Source organism: Pagrus major, chromosome 8, assembly GCF_040436345.1.
Source record: "Pagrus major chromosome 8, Pma_NU_1.0".
Classification (NCBI taxonomy): Eukaryota; Metazoa; Chordata; class Actinopteri; order Spariformes; family Sparidae; genus Pagrus; species Pagrus major.
The window spans coordinates 25,733,097-25,750,043 of record NC_133222.1 but is presented as its reverse complement, the minus strand read 5'-3'; the positions used below and the strand labels follow the sequence as shown (position 1 = coordinate 25,750,043).

The window sequence follows — 16,947 nt, the reverse complement described above, 5'->3', positions numbered from 1 at the left end:
CAAACCTCAAGCATACAGACTATATGATACAGATGCACTAAAAACAGACATCAAGTAAAATCCCTCCCACTCCCTTTATATTTCAGTCCAGCTTTTGCAAACTGGAGTCCTGCAAGCTGTGTCTGAAGTGGCTGCTAGTCATGGAATAATGGCAGCATACAGTAATAATCCATCTTGGCCTGAAGCTATCAGAGAGCCCTGATGACTCTAAATGGAAAAGACTGAATTCCTCCCTACTGTTTCACCAAACAGAACTTAATGAAAAAAGGTTTTTTTCTTAGTACTTCTCAATATTTGCTCTTTTCTCTTCTCTCCTGTGGCACACTTAACAAAGCTGATTAGGGATGCAGTGTGTGGCTGGTTTTAGTATACGCCCTGCCTACACTTCAGGAAGAAAACGGCAGATAGTAGATGGTTGTCATGATTGTTTCCTGATTAATTCATCTGCGGTGGAAGTGTGCACAATTGAGGACCTCTATCATTGTCAGATATGGCCTATGAATGAGAAATACATTTTTATCAGACAAATCCTATGCAGACAGAGACACTTCCATACTTGATTAGAGAGCTGGATTAATAGTTTATTTAGATTCATAGGAAAGAGGTTTGCCTTGCATAAAAGAAAATCCTGAAAATGTAATGTACATCATCATTAATATAATTACCTGAAGGTATTTGTGTAGAAACAAGCACGTTTGTAACCTATTGCTTGAGTCCTTTTATCTGGTGGGTAAAGCAAACTAAGAAAACTTCCCTCAGCAGCTACTGTCCACCAAGTTGTCAAAAACAAATCCACAAAAAATTATGCTTTTAAAACAAAAACATTATATGTGTAGCCAGGTGAACAAGAGACCAAGACTGTTTTCAGACTGTTAAGACAGTGTTTTATTATTTTGTAGGGAATTATTACTGTTAGCAGTTTCTTTTTGTTTAGGTAACACTGTCACTTTAAGAGTGGCACAGTGGCAGGTTGCGCGAGATTGCGGGAGATCATGGGAGATCACAGAGTTCCCGTGCAGAGTTAGTTACACGGAAGTAGCAGTATCGGGAGTGAAAGATGGACTGCTGAGGTGTGTATTTTTAAGTTGCATGTGATAAATATCCCTATTAACATCGATAAAGCACAAGAATGGTTATGAGTATCAGCAAATAAGATGATGATTAAGCTAACCAACTAAGGTTCATAAAGGATGTTTATGTATTTTTGCCGATTCCTGTAGATCGGTAACACAAGTAAGGTGTGTGATAACTCCGACACGCTGTGGACAAAACTGAACAGCGGGGTCAGCGTGAGTGGCAATTAGGTACATTTATGAACAATATCATCACTGTGTATGTTGTTTACATAACTGTTTGCATAAACTGTGTCCATTTTTATGTGTTTGATGAATGTAGAGGGGAGGTAGAGCGCATTTGAGGTCAAGGTGTGTGACTTGGCACACAAGCTGCACACAGGAGTGAGAGTGAGTTTAAGACTATTCACAAAATGTGTTTTAAGCTCATGCAAGAATGTTTACTTGAAAATGTATTTTGTTCATGAGTATAATTTACAGTATGTTTTCTGTGAACTAAAGAATATGCTGTAATGTGACTATGAGTTATGTGGCTGGGAAAATGTATTTATTTGTTTTTCTGTTTTTATTTTATTTATTCAGAAAGAGCCACTACTGTTGTCTAGTCAAGTCTAGAGTGTCTAGTCAAGTCTAGAGTGTCTAATCAAGTCTAGGGTGTCTAGTCTAGTTTGAAGTGACTTGTAACCAGTGATGGGGAGTAACGGAATACATGTACCAGCGTTACATATTCAGAATACAAATTATAACTGAGTAACTGTATTCCGTTACAGTTACAATTTAGATAGATGGTATTCAGAATACAGTTACATTGTTGAAATCAATGGATTACATGAAGGTACTTCTCTGTTTCACGAGTTTATTCACTCTCTTAAATTAAGGCAACTTGATGCATTTCCCAGAAGCCCCAACATGAAAACGAATGAAAATGAGCTAGCACTATTTGTGTGATCAGTCACAATGGAGTCAGAAGAGGAGCAGGAGCTAGAGGTAGAGCTGGAGCCAGAGCCGGCACAACAGAGCCAGGGCAGGAATGCGTTTCTATCTTGGAAATTCAAACAGCATTTCACATTAAAGAAAGAGAAGGGAGAACGAAATATAACTGTGCAGTGCAACCTCTGCTTGCCAACAACCAACTTCCTTTCAGCGTCCAAAGACTCCACCTCCAACCTGAAGAAGCACCTTGAAGTAAGTTATTTTTTTAATTAACCAGGGGTAGTTGTCTGCTGTAGTTTTACTGGTCACCTTGCTATTTTATAGTTGTCAGGTAGCTACCTGCCTAGTTGATTTACTTTACAATCTCATTCTCATGCTAACTTTAGCTAATGTTAGCTAGCATGTCAAATAGTAGCCCTATTTGACATGCTAGCTAACGTTAGCTAAAATTAGCACGCGTTAGCTTAGACTGCATATGAGTATGCGTAATGATTACTGTGAAGTGTAATGACACCATCAGCACCTCCAGGATGTTGTATTTAGCCTAGAGAGTAACCACCTGTATAGGCCTACAATAGTCCTCTTTATTCTTCCCAGCATAAAACAATTTCAGTGTTATTAATTTGTGCTCTTTCTGTCTTTCTTTATTTTAGAGGAAGCATTCTAGTGTCTTGCAAAGAGCAGAAATGCCATCAGATGATGGTGGTGAATGAAGTGCCATGTCCACCACACCTCCTCTCAAACAAGCAACACTCAGCACCTCAGTAATCACCCAAAGGAAAGTAAACTCCTTGGTTCTTGAGTTCATAATTGCAGATGCCCTTTTCATTAGTGGAGAATGCCCCATTCCGTAAGATGATTAAAGGAATTAGTGGGGGTAGGACACCCATGTGCAGAAAAACATTGATGCTGCGCATTGAAAGGGGATCTCAAAATATGAAGGAGGCACTTACTGAAACTCTTCAGGATGTTCAAACTGTGTGCACAACAGCAGATATATGGATGGCTCATCATAAGAGTTTCATGGGAATCTCGTGTCACTAGATTGAACCAGAGACATTAGATCGAAAGTCTGCTGCGTTGGCATGTGAAAGGATAAGGGGTCGCCACACCTATGATGTCATTGCTGCCAAAATTAGTCAGGTTCATGCAGAATTCCGGATCCAAGGCAAAGTCAGTGCCACAGTCACTGACAATGGTAGCAATTTTGTTAACCCTCCTGTTATGTTGCGGGTCAAATTGACCCATTTTAAAGTAAAAAAATAAAAAATAAATAGTTAAAAGTATTTTTTAGGTATGAAACTTCTTCTGCTTGGCTTAATAAGTGAAATCAACATATAAAATGAAAGTGGTTCATTTCACACCCCCCTGCATGTTTATATTACATAGATACTGTTCGGGTCAATTTGACCCGGCAGTCAAAATGAAGGCTAAAAGGGGTCAGAAGTGTCAAATACTATTTGTTTCTTTGCAACTGTGAGACATATTTCACCCCAATCTCTCTCTCTCGCTCTCTCTCTCTCTCTCTCTCTCTCTCTCTCTCTCTCTCACACACACACACACACACACACACACACACACCCTCTCCCTATTCTCTTGACCTCATCTGTAAAGTGCGAGAATGCAGGTGTTGTTATGACTTGTGACGGGAACCTTTTCCGTTCCCGTGGACAAACTCCACCCACATTGAGTGGACACTCAGCAGGGGAGGGGCAAAACATGTAAAGATTCTCTGCAAAGGAGTCCTACCAACATTACACTCTGCAGCTACATTTGATATACTCTCCGTCAGAGCTTTACAAAATGAGCAGCAGAAGTAAACAGATGACAGCCCCGGTGGCTCTGGAACTCATCTTTGACCATGACAGTGAAATAGAGGAGGATGTTTCTGAAGATGAAGACCATCTTGAGGGCAATTCTGAGTCTGATGATTCTGATTATGAACCAAATGAGGAAACTTCTATTCATATACCTCCAAGCAAGACATTCACATCAAAAAATGGTGAAATACAGTGGTCTTCATCCCCAAATATATGTCAGGCAAAACTGTCTGCAGAAAACATAATAAAGACAGTGCCAGGGGTGGGCCCTGGCACTGTCTTTATTATGTTATAGGATGGCAATGACTCGTGTGACAGACATCAAGTCAGCTTTTGAGCTGGTCATGCCCAACTCAATACAGAAAATCATTCTCGAAATGACAAATCTAGAAGGAAGACGTGTTTTGGGGGAGAAGTGGAAGGAGCTGGATAAAATGCATTTACATGCATATTTGGGGGTCCTCATCCTGGCTGGTGTTCATAAGTCAAAGGATGAATCAACAGCCAGTCTGTGGGATGCAGAGACAGGCAGGGCTATATTTCGCGCCACAATGTCTCTGGAGACTTTTCATATTTTCTCCAGAGTAATCCGATTTGATAATCGAGAGACAAGGGCTGTCAGACGGGAGACAGACAAGCTGGCAGCTATTAGGACAGTGTGGGACAAGTGGGTAGAACAACTTCCACTACTCTATAACCAGGGGTGAAAGTAAGCTGGTACGGTCCGGTACTGCGTACCACTAAAAGATTCAGTGGTGGTACGCAGTACCAGGAAGAGGGGGGAGAGCGACTGCCTGCTGAAGCCCTCATTCAGAACCAGTCACGGCCGCACTTTGGGTCAGAAAATAGATCCGCTAGCAATATGCAGTCTTGAACACTACTATGTCTGTTTATAAATTGCTTTTAACTCATTCCGAATTGTTTCTGAACTATCCGTGCTGAGTTTTGGTCCATGCTGGACGGAGCCTTGGCCGGACATCTCCCTCTCTTCCTCACGGCTCTTGCCCTGCTTCTCTCCCCCTCCCCTCGGAGAGAGCCCGTTGGGCTCCTCTGCGCCCAGCCTTCGAAACGTGCACTATGTTTAATGTCTTTCCGTTCGTTGTAAAATGTCTCAATTAAAATCAGTAGGAGAGTAAACAGTTGTGTTTCATGTTATTATATTCAATTTCAACGACAAAAAAAAAACTGCTTATGAGCTAACGACCAGAAATTTCGCTCAGCAGTACGTGAATGCGCATGCGCGTCTACTTCCGAAACAGAGCGGTTGCTATGGGGATGGGTGTGTTTGATTTAATGCACTGGGACGTTTTCCACAACTGGTCCACAGACGTCAAGAAATGCCGCTTGCGCTGGGACAGGACGAACAATAAATTACACCAACGAAATTCGACACATTCTTGTGGTTGGCTGAAACATTTTCAATAAGATTTAAATATCTGTCAGTTATCAAATACAGATATAAACCGGAGAGAAACACAACAGTCTAATTTTTTTTTGGTCAAACTAAAATTTGGAACAATGCAGAGAAAAATAACTCCTCTATTCAAAAGAAAAGACAGGGACACCGAAGATGGGTTACCACCACAGAAAATGAGAAAATCACCCAGTGATGAAGATTTTAACCAAGCTGAGGGTCAGGGTGAAGAGGAGGCACAATGTCAGGAAAAAGAAGCGGCTGTAGGACCCCCAGAAAAAAGCACAGATGATGATGCTAGGCCTCCTGCTTATCCTTCCATTTGGACAAAGGACCAATATGAACAATTTAAAAGTAAAAATGAATGGTTGTATGCCCAACATGGTAAACTGGGATGCACTCCATGCCACGATGTTAAGAGTCTAGGTCTCATGGCATCCCGTGGTGTCAGTATTGCCAGCCAGTGGGCTGAGGGAAAGATAGCCCCATTCGGTAATTCAAGAGATGTCCAGCTTTTATCGCTGCGCAAAAAAATTCATGAGCACCGAAACTCCCAAGCACACAATAAAGCAGTTAAGATTCTTCAGACAGCAAAGAAAGACATTCTTCAGAACATGAACGCCACCAGTCAGGAGTCTGCATTTGAGTCCACTGCCAGGGTATTCAGGACAGCATATTATGTGGCCAAAAACAATAAGCCATTCACTGACTTTGAGAGTCTGATTGAACTGCAGCAAGCTAATTCTGCTGATTTAGGTCGTGTTTTGCCCAGCAAAACTGTCTGTGTTGACATAATTGATCATGTGTCATCACAGATGAAGAAGGAACTCCTGAGGAAAATTATAGAAAATAGGTGTAAAATTATGTACTAGCTGATGAGTCAACCACTGAGGGGCACAAGTCAACATTAATTGTGTTTTTAAAAGCCAGTGTTGATGGAGAGATGGAGCCCATTGCTTTTCCATTGGACCTTATTGAGCTGGATAGCCTGTCTGCTGCTCATATCAAAGAACAGCTTATGAACTGCTTGCTCAAGAGTGGCTTCACCACTGAATTGCTGCAGGAAGTTTTCATTGGATTTTGCAGTGATGGGGCCAATGTGATGCTGGGAGTGAAGTCAGGTGTTGGGAAGCTGCTCCAGGATGACTTTCCAGGCATTGTACTGTGGCACTGCCTCAATCACAGACTGGAGCTGGCTGTGGACCAGGCACTGGAGGCAACAGGGGGAACAAAAGACTTCCAGGTCTTCCTTGACAGCTAAGTGAATGTGCTCACAATTTACACATCACACTCAGAAGAATTGGAAGAGTGTTCAGTGTTCGCTGGGTTGCTTCTTCATACAGGGCAGTCACTGCAGTTTGGCACTCTTATCCAGCACTGGCACAACATTTCCGTGAGGCATCAGAGGATGAGACAAGGGACAGCAGAGAGAGGGCTAAATTCAAAGGTCTGCTGTCTAAGCTGTGCTCTGTAAACTTCCTGGAAAGTCTTGCACCGATGGCAGATGTCCTGACTGAACTGAAGAACTTGTCAGAGTTTCTTCAGAACAGTAAGACCACACTCCCAAAGGCCCATGAGATCATGACGATGTATGTCAAACGCATTGAAAGCCTTACTTCATACCCAGGGCAACATGCACTTGAAGCTAGCCAGGCAGAGGAAGAGATGAAATTTAAGGGAGAACAGTTAAGAGTTGGCAAGTCTCCCATCATTGACTCTGCACGGTTTATTCAAGCAGTGGCAGAGAGTATGAAAGACAGACTCTTCACCACCACAGCTAACAGAGCACAGGCCAGTGTCACAGCCAACAGAAAAGAGACTTACAATAGGCTTCTAAATCAAATAACAGTCCTTAACCCTGACAAGTGGGACCATGACAATCCTCGATATGGAGAAGATGAGGTGAGGGCTTTGTGCCATGTCCTACATCTGAATGAACAAGAGGCACACCTTGGATTCATTGAGTACAAGGCCAATGGAGGAAGAAGCATTCCTGACAAGATGAGGAAGTTGCTTGTGGCAGTGGATACATTGTCAGCAAGTAATGCAGACTGTGAGCGGGGGTTCAGTACCATGAACAACATCATCACTGAGTACAGGAGCAAACTGACAGCAAGGAATGTTGCAAACCTCCTCTTTGTCAGCTCAGTTGGACCACCATGCATGCAGTGGGACCCAATGCCTTATGCGAAGACCTGGCTGGGCAAAGGAAGAAGAGCAGCTCACACACAAGTGGCATGGCTCGCCATCACTCAGAGGAGGATAACTACTTTAGGCCTCTGTGGAAAATCTTTTAGGTGATGTATTTTGATGAGGGGTAGATCCACTTTGAGTTTTTGCTCATGACCATCTGTTCTTAATCATTTATGTGATACTTAGTATGTCAGAAAGTCCAAAGACAGAGACTTGTTAACTGTTCAGGTATGAAATGAGGATGTTGAAAATATTTTAAGTTATGAAATTTTCACATAAGCCTGTTAAAAGAGACACTTTAAAATGTTCCAATTTTTATGTTTTTTGAATATCAGTCGTGTTCACGGCAGAAAGTATTCTGGATGTTTATCAATGTTTCATACATGCCAGCACCTTAATAATTAAAAGAAATATTTTATCATATTGTCAAGTGTTTCTAATTTCTGCCTACTCCACACAGGTAGCCTACAGTAAAATATTGAAATGTTTTTATTTGTTTGGGTTTTGACTTTGCTTTTTTAAAAATGCATGAAGCGAGAGAGAGAACAATATGAGGCAATGAAGGTTTTGGTAATAGTACCGGCAAAAATTTTAATCTACTTTCACCCCTGTCTATAACCCAGGCCCTAATGTCACAGTGGATGAAAGGCTAGTGGCATTCAGAGGTCGCTGCCCATTTAGGCAATATATGCCTTCCAAACCAGCTAAATATGGCATTAAAATCTGGGCAGCATGAGATGCAAACACCAGCTATGCATTGAACATGCAGGTTTACACTGGAAAGCCGGTTGGAGGAGCCCCAGAGAAGAATCAGGGTACGAGGGTCGTGCTTGATATGGCACATGGTCTCAGGGGGCACAACATAACCTGTGATATTTTTTTCACAAGCTACAACTTGGGTCAGGAGCTTCTAAAGAGGAAGCTCACGATGGTCGGAACGGTCCGAAAGAACAGGGCTGAACTCCCTGCTGAACTGCTGGCAACCAAGAACAGGGCCCCTCAGTCTTCCATGTTTGCCTTCACAGACACCACAGCCCTAGTGTCTTACTGCCCCGAAAAGGGCAAAAATGTTGTGCTCATGAGCACTTTGCACAAAAATGCTGAAATCAGCACACGAGAGGACCAGAAACCAAGTGTGATCCTAGACTACAATGCCAGCAAGGAGGGAGTGGACAACTTGGACAAAGTCACGGAATCCTACAGCACCAAGCGAATGACTGCACGCTGGCTGCTGGTCATCTTTTACAACATGATTGATGTATCAGCCTACAACGCATTTGTCATTTGGACGGAGATCTTTCCTGAGTGGAATGTGTCAAAGCTGTACAAGAGGTGCATCTTCCTTCAGGAGCTGGGGAAGGCGCTTGTGGTACCGCATATACAACGGAGGCAGCACATGCCAAGGACCCCAGCCACTGCAGCTACAGTGAGGGAGATCCAGGAGAGGACTTCACCTGGTACACCAGTGCGTGAGGTAAGTAAGTGGGTGTGTGTGTGTGTGTCTGTGTGAGAACATGTTGTGTGTGTCTTGGGATCAGCAAAAAAACATAGTAATCATTGTCCTCTTCTTTCTAGGTTGCTGCTGGGGGAAAAAGGAAGAGGAAGAGGTGCCAGGTCTGCAAGCCATCTGATGATGTCAAGACGAGCATGACCTGTGTGAAATGTGCAAAATTCATTTGCACAAAGCACACTGTGATGACATGTCCCTCGTGTGCTGTGTAGATGCACACACATGCACATTGTTCATTTCCACCTATTAATTTGTGTGTATTTCTGGTTCTAAACATTGCATAGTGTTTACTATCACAACGTGATGACATGTCACTTGTGTGCTGTGGAGACTCACAGACACACATACACACGCACCGTGTTCATATTGCTAATTTATTATTTTGTTGTTTTGTTATTTTGTTCATTATTGGTTCAAAAACAGTGCTTAAATAAAGTTTACTTTCAATACAGATCCTCATGACTCATTTGTCTTGATTTTAAGTCAGCGGGTCAATTTGACCCTGAACGGAAGAGGTGTCTTGTGTTAATTTATCAACATCACTCCATAAAAAGAAAACATTTCAAAATGTAAAATACATTCTTTTAAAAATCAATGTCGTATAAAACTGTTGTATTTTATATGTAGGTCTTTCCAATGTACATTAAAAAAAGTTTTAACATGCATTTTTTATGAAAAACGAGTGACTTTTCCTCATTGAACCATGATCTGTGAGAGGTAAAGAACACCATTGCACTAAATATTGATTAAAATGGTTAGTAATGGAGTTAATAATGAGATATAAACAATGTTTATTGGGATTTTTTGGTTTCTGACACTTTTGGATAATTAAACATGCCCCGGGTCAAATTGACCCAGGAACATCATGACTGTTCCTGAGAAATGAACATAACAGGAGGGTTAAGGCATTCAATGAATATGGAGGGTGTGAAATGGATGATGAGATGGATAGCACTGATGATGTGCAGTTTGCTGATGTCTCTGCAGTTCTTCAGGAGGAGCAAGAGGAAGAGGAACTAAACTTTTTTTTTGCCACCTCACCATCTTTGTGCCACGCATACTTTGAATTTTGTTGCCACGACTGATCTTGACAAAGTTGCCTCACAGGGTGTTTCTCGAAAATTATACAGAAGTGCAATGTCAAAATGTGCTGCAATCTGGAATAAGGCTCATCACTCATCAGGAGCTGCTGATGCAATTGAGGAAATTACCCAAATGAGATGTGTGGTACCTTCAGTGACTAGGTGGAGCTCAGAGTATCATGCAATCGAGAAGTTAATGAGTCTCACTGAGAGTCAGCTCAATGGAATCTGTGACCATCTGAAAGTGGCCAAACTGCATCTTCAAGAGACAATGTTTCTAAAAGAGTACACAGCCGTTCTGAAACCTCTTGCCTACTCAATCAACCTGTTCCAGGGAGAAAAGAATTGTTACTTTGGATACATAGTTCCCACCATTCTCAGCCTAAAAGCCAAGTTAGCTGAAAAGTTGAGACAAGTGCAGTTCTCAATTCACATCCTCTCAGCTGTTATCACAGCCATTGACACTCGATTTGGACAGCTGTTGGCCTCCCATGAGGCAAGGATGGTGGCTTCCACCATCCCAAAGTTTCGACTGTGGTGGCTTGCTGATGAAGAGAGGGAAGCCATAAAAAGAGCAATGGTCCAAGAGACTCATCTTCTTCACACAGAGCCTTCTGAGGATGCCGGCACCACTGGAAATGCCGCAGTTGGAGATGATCCAGAAGATGATGACAACTTTTTCACTTTTGAGACAGCACAGATGACAAGTTCATCAGCAGAGGAAGAGGTGCAGAGGTATCTCCATTATCCAGACAAGTCATTGGCTTCATTGAAGATGTATCCAATGATCAGAGCCCTCTTCTTAAAGTACAATACTACTCTGCCATCAAGTGCTCCTGTCGAGCGGCTCTTTAGCCAGGGAGGACTTATTTTCACTCCACACCGTAACAAAATGACAAATAAGCACTTTGAGCAGGCTCTCCTGCTGCGATACAACCACCTTTACTGGAGTGTTGACTTGTAGAATAGGTGGGTCAAAACACATTGGTCTTTAGGTTCACAGGCACTCACAGGCAATGCATACATTGACAACCCCATTATTCTTGTATAACCAACTGTTGTCTTTTTTCATCTGACATTCATATAAAAGCAACATCTTACATGCCTACTGTAAATGTTTTTTGTTTTGATGTTTTTCAACCAAGGTTTTGTGCAACGTTGACATTTTGGATAGGTTTTTGCTGCTAGCCTTTGTTGTTACATTACAGAGAAGTAATGTTGGTTTTTTGATATAACATTGTTTCATGTGGGTAAAATGATATTTGGTGGCATAGTTTAAAAAAAGAATATTATTTTGCCATCATCACATTCAGTTTGAGTTTCTGTTTTGTATTGAAAGACCATTATTAGTGTGTCATTCTTAATGAAGAACATTAATGTGAATATAGTCAGCTGTAACAATCTTTTTTATGGAATGTTTCATATCATCCTTTTATGTTTTTATCCTGTAAAATCAGGAAAAGGGTCAGGGAAAATGCAGGTTTTCTTCTGGTGCTTTTTATTTTAAGATGATAAGTTGTAACACCTATGCACTTAGTCGCTCAGTGAAAAAAAATGCTAGATGTAACTATTCTGTACAGAAACAGAATATTTTATGCTTGTCCATTTTCCCACTTTTGACAGCTGAGTAAATAAAGAAACTGAAAAGGGAAAATTGGTCAATTCTTCTCCTTTTTTAACCAAGCAAAACATCTTTTTCATTAACATACCCATATAGTCTTTGTTCCTCTAAAGCAAATTATATATATGTAAAATATATTGCACTTTCAGGGAGACTTGGGCCTAACACATTCAGCCAGTTGGAACAGAAGAACAAACCAGGATAGGCCTGTTTAGTAAGCAGGATTTGATTGCTGCATTCCTACATTTATAAAATGCAATTCAATGTGGAAGTAATCCAAGTATTCAGAATACGTTACTCAGATTGAGTAATGTAACGGAATATGTTACAGATTACATTTTTGAGCATGTATTCTATATTCTGTAACGGAATACGTTTTGAAAGTATCCTTCCCAACACTGCTTGTAACTAGAGCAAATGTCTAGGACACAGAAATAAGTGTTTGAAGTTCATAAGCTAACTGAGGTTTACCGTCAGTGTGACGTACAGTGAGGAAAAATATTTTGTTTGTTTTATACTGATTACCTCAAATCCTCAAAATTGCAGTGTTAATGCTGTTTCTTTTATAAATTGCAGTCGGGGAATAAAAGACCCACAATAATTATTCTACTGTGTCCGGTCTCCTCACTCTCCTGTGAGTGCTAAGTTTAATGATTATCCTGAATGCAAACACCCTCTGCATGCTGTTGCTTGCTATCTTAAGGCTAATGTGCAGTAATCTGGCTGTTTGGGGCTAACAAACACTCCTTTGAGTTACGCAAGTAATCACAAATGATCCTGCGGTCAAACTTATGGCTCGTGAATGCACCATTAAACAATTACCAATCAAATGAAAATCTGATGTGACTCAGGCACAAATGGTCAGTATTTTATTCATGTTGCATTTAGTGTGGAAGCCCTGATGGGCAACGGAGATTTTTTTTTTCCATTCATTCTAAAAACTTTTTTTCATGTGTGAAACAGAGTGAAAAAAAACATTTTTTTTCACAAGAAAAAACTTTTTTTCATATGTGGAGCTGAGAGAAAACATTTTTTTTCAAGAGGAAAGTAAGGCTCAAGTGTTTGTTTCTGTAATACTCCTTTTGACCACAAGAGGCTGAAGTGCACCACTACTCATGTCCTAAATGAAATGAAAAGCATCCATGTTCCTCCAGGGAAGTTTTAGTTTCTCTGCACTCTAAACACAAGATGTGTCTTTTATGTGTTAGCAGGTTACGTAACATGACTGTCATGTTTTTCTTTTGACGAGGAATATGTCATACTTGGCGCTAATCTGCGGTTAGTGTCACAGGTGGAATGTGTATGTGTGTATTAACAGCCTTCTCATCAATGGGTGTCTACAGTGAATAGTGAACCATGGCCACAACCGAGAGGAAGACGAATAAAGTGCATATTTCTGGCACAGAAAACAAGTTGTATTTGTCTGAGGTGGAGGCTGGAAAACACTTCACAATTCTTCAACTCACGTTGTCCTTTAACAGCGCAAGGACAGTCCATGCATCGATCAGCATTACGCATGAGTGCCACTGAGTATTTCTATGTTTACAGCAATCAGCCTGACTGTATCACATGCTGAAATGATGTGCAACAATCAGTGACAACCAGCCTGGGATATCATTTGAACATGGAAGTTTGATACATGAACACTATTTGGGGGGCGGCTGTAGCTCAGGAGGTAGAGCAGGTCGTCCAGTAATCAGAAGGTCACTGGTTCAAATCCCAGCTCCTCCTAGCTGCATCGAAGTGTCCTTGAGCAAGATACTTAACCCCAAATTGCTCCTGATGAGCAGTTGGCACCTTGCATCAGTGTGTGAATGGGTGAATCTGACAAGTGTTGTAAAGCAGTAACAGCGCAACCACCCAAATGAAATGGACTGTTACCTTGAGTAAACTTGTGGATTTCTTCGGCTCTGAACATTGTTGGAAGCATTTGAAATCATGTAAGTACAAAACTCAACAATTTATGGTCTAGGATTTTTTTATACATTTTAATGCAGAATTCTACACAACATATCTTATATCTCTTGATTTAGATGCTTGACAGTATTGTCTCTGCCAACAATGTTAAGTAACACTGATCTTGAAAGGAAAAAAGTTACATATTTATATGAATTTATACAATTAATAAGGCTTTTAATAGCAATAGGTGAGGTCAGCCATCAAAATCGTCCTCTAGATTGAACAGTTTTGCTTTGATTTCATCCAACATTTTAGCTGCTTGTCTTAATCAGACAGTGAACTGCTATCTTGACTGTCCTATGCTTTACAACTGGGCTTACTTCCTTGTATGTCAGGATTACAGCCAAATAAAATACTTAGTACACAACATGACATGTGCAGCCTACTCGCTAACAAACTCCATATTTTAGTTGCTTATATCATCCGCTCGCTGTTATATCTGCTGCTGAACACTGAATTTATCTGTACCACATATCATATAAACTGCTTATATTCACTGTTTTAATGTTATAATGGCCACTGAACACAATGTTTATATGTACCAAATAAACTGCTCATATAAGCTGCTGAACATTATATCATACACTGAACACATTATTTTATATGCAACACATCTTATAACTGCTTCAAGTGGCTGCTTATATCTGCTGCTTCATGTTTACAAATCCCTGAACGCAATATTTATATGCATGAGAACAATAAAAGGTATGGTAAGCTCACTAACATTACGGCATGACACCATTAAGCATTGTTTATGCTCACAGGAGGCTCTCAGTCTACAGCTAGCGTGCTCGACATGCCGATGTTAGCAGCTGAGGCTAGCAGTTGTTAGCTGCCTTATTTTCTGACATTGATGACGTTGTACACATGGCACCACGACTGACGGACAAACTTAACATGAGTGTACAGGGCGTTTGTGCACTTTTCTTACCTGCAAATATAAGAAGACTACTCTTGAATGAGTATAGGCTCTCTGTGCTGCTATCTTGACCTACGCATTACAACTGGGCTTACTTCCTTGTATGTCAGAATTACAGCGCCAGTCACTCACATTGCAAAGCCTATACTGACACATACTGGCAAAAATGGGTATTGCACAACAGTTACTTAAGGTGAAGCAGGTGAGTTTCCCCTGTTTTTAGTAGTGACACAAGGCGTTTTAAATTAGATTAATAAGAAGAATAATGGTGGAGGGACCAAGTTAATTACAAGAACTAATAAAATACTAATTTTGGACATAATCTGAACTAATAAAATGTTCAGGGTGTCACACCCTCCCCTACTTAAGAAAAAAAAAAACATGTTATATTTTGTTTTCAACTCCATAAACACTTATTACTGTACTACTGGTGCCTATTCCTGAATAATCAGTATGGTTACACACACTAATGGCATTTACCTGTTCAATAAAAGCATTCTTCACGCTATGTTAAATTAATTACATTTAAACCCATAATAGAAGTTACTACTGCTTAATTGATACACAATACCAAATCTTGTGCAGGATAACCAATTTTTTTAAGGTCTGTAAACAAGTTCACCCTACTGGGATGTATTCTCTACTGTAACTAGACTCAACAATCGGCTAACACTTTACCCTAGTCTGTTACCACACTCCCCATGTCTACAGTTTGGGGCACCATAACGTGTTTGTCACCATCTAAATTTCAATGTTTTGTACACAAAACAATGCATTTGTTTGCATCAGTTTGCTACTTTAGTCTCTAGCACACTGTCTGTATGTCTGTGGGCACCAGCGGTCTCCAAAGTGTCTGGGAACAAGGTGCTGATGTGCCCACCTCATTGCTGTCCATACCAGCTTGTCTGACAGTAGGTTGTCCCAGTGCATCATACGTCAGCATCCTTGGCTGCCATCGACACCCCAGATCTGTGTCAGAGTCTCTGTCTCCTTGCTGGTGTTGCTCCTCTTCATCAGATGTTTGCTCTTTTTGTTGATCCTGTAGGCAGTAGGTGATTTCTTAATTTTTAACAGGAGGGATGGCCCAATGGGAGCACCACCCTGCCCTGACACACCTATGTACACCACCCAAAGGACATTGTTGCAGGACACCTTAACCATAACTGTGACATTTCTAATTCTACAATTCCATTTTATCCAGTTATCTTCCTTCTCTCCCTACTACAATTGTCTTTTTTATTATTTATTATTATATTAAAGTAATGAGTAAATACAGCTTTAAATTGTATGCAGTGGACTGAGTTTATTCAGGCAGGGTTTTCTCACAGAGTGCGCTTCAATGGGGGATAAAACAGCTGGTGTCAGGAAATGTAACAGCTACCTCACTAACGGTTAAACTATAAACCAGCACAATAATGACAATTACCAACATAACATAGCCACCATGTTCTGAAATGACACACTAACATAAATTGCAAACTTTTGTTGATCTGGTAATTTTTTGGTTTTATACAATCGTCTGCACAGGGTGTTTTATTTTGAAGATCTGACGGATGCTCTATGCCGGTCCTGTGTCTTTGACTGCCTGCTGGCGCAATCTGCTCTGTGCAGCTTGTTGCGGCTTCCGTAAAAAATAGACCAGGCAGCCAGAAGCAAAGCAGCCGTGCACGGCTTGACTCCACTGTGCGCCGGAGCTGATCGCGGCCGCCTGTGATTTGTAACACACTATCTGCTACTAGCGGATGGAGAGTGATGGCAGGTTAACAAGGGGGATGCTTTTTGGTAATTTTGCTAACAAGGGGGACAGCATCCCCCCTCATCCCTCCTCAAATCGCCTACTGCCTATAGGTCATGATGATCCTGTGATGTCTGCAGCTCAAGTTCCTCCTCTTCTCCCACATCCACACCCTCTGGCTCACTGTCTCTTGTCTGCAGTTTTCCCACCTGTTGTTTAGATGCCTCAGTCTCAGGAGTTGGAGCATCAACTCTGCCTTTACGGTTGTGTTGGTGTGAAAATCTCCACACAAGTTCACCTTCATCCTCACTTTCCATGTCTGTGTCCTGGTGTCATGACTGTTGCTGAGATTGCCCTTTGTTTTGTCTCAGGCCCCTCTTTCTTTTGTCCTGTTCTTTTCTCTCTGTTTTTTCCACAGGTAGGCTGCCACACGGAAGCAGCAGATTTCTGTGCACTGTGCGGCTTCTGCCTCCTCTCCCTGGTTTGATTTCATAAACAGGAATGTCAGGGCTCTTTTGACTCACCACCACATACACAGCATCCTCCCAGTGTGAATGAAGCTTGCCAGGCCCTCCTCTTTCAGTAAGATTGTGGAGCAGGACTCTGTTGCCAGGATGAAGTTAAGCTCCGTAGGTCTTTCGGTCTTAGTGTCTTTTACCTCTCAATGCTTCTTTCTGAGCCGCTGTTG

At 41.3% G+C, this 16,947-nt stretch overlaps 1 pseudogene; it reads left to right on the top strand.

The window, feature by feature from the left end:
- Nucleotides 1-2,030: 2,030 nt before the first annotated feature.
- On the top strand, nt 2,031-10,989 carry LOC141001651 (uncharacterized; annotated as a pseudogene).
- The last annotated feature ends 5,958 nt before the right edge of the window (nt 10,990-16,947 follow it).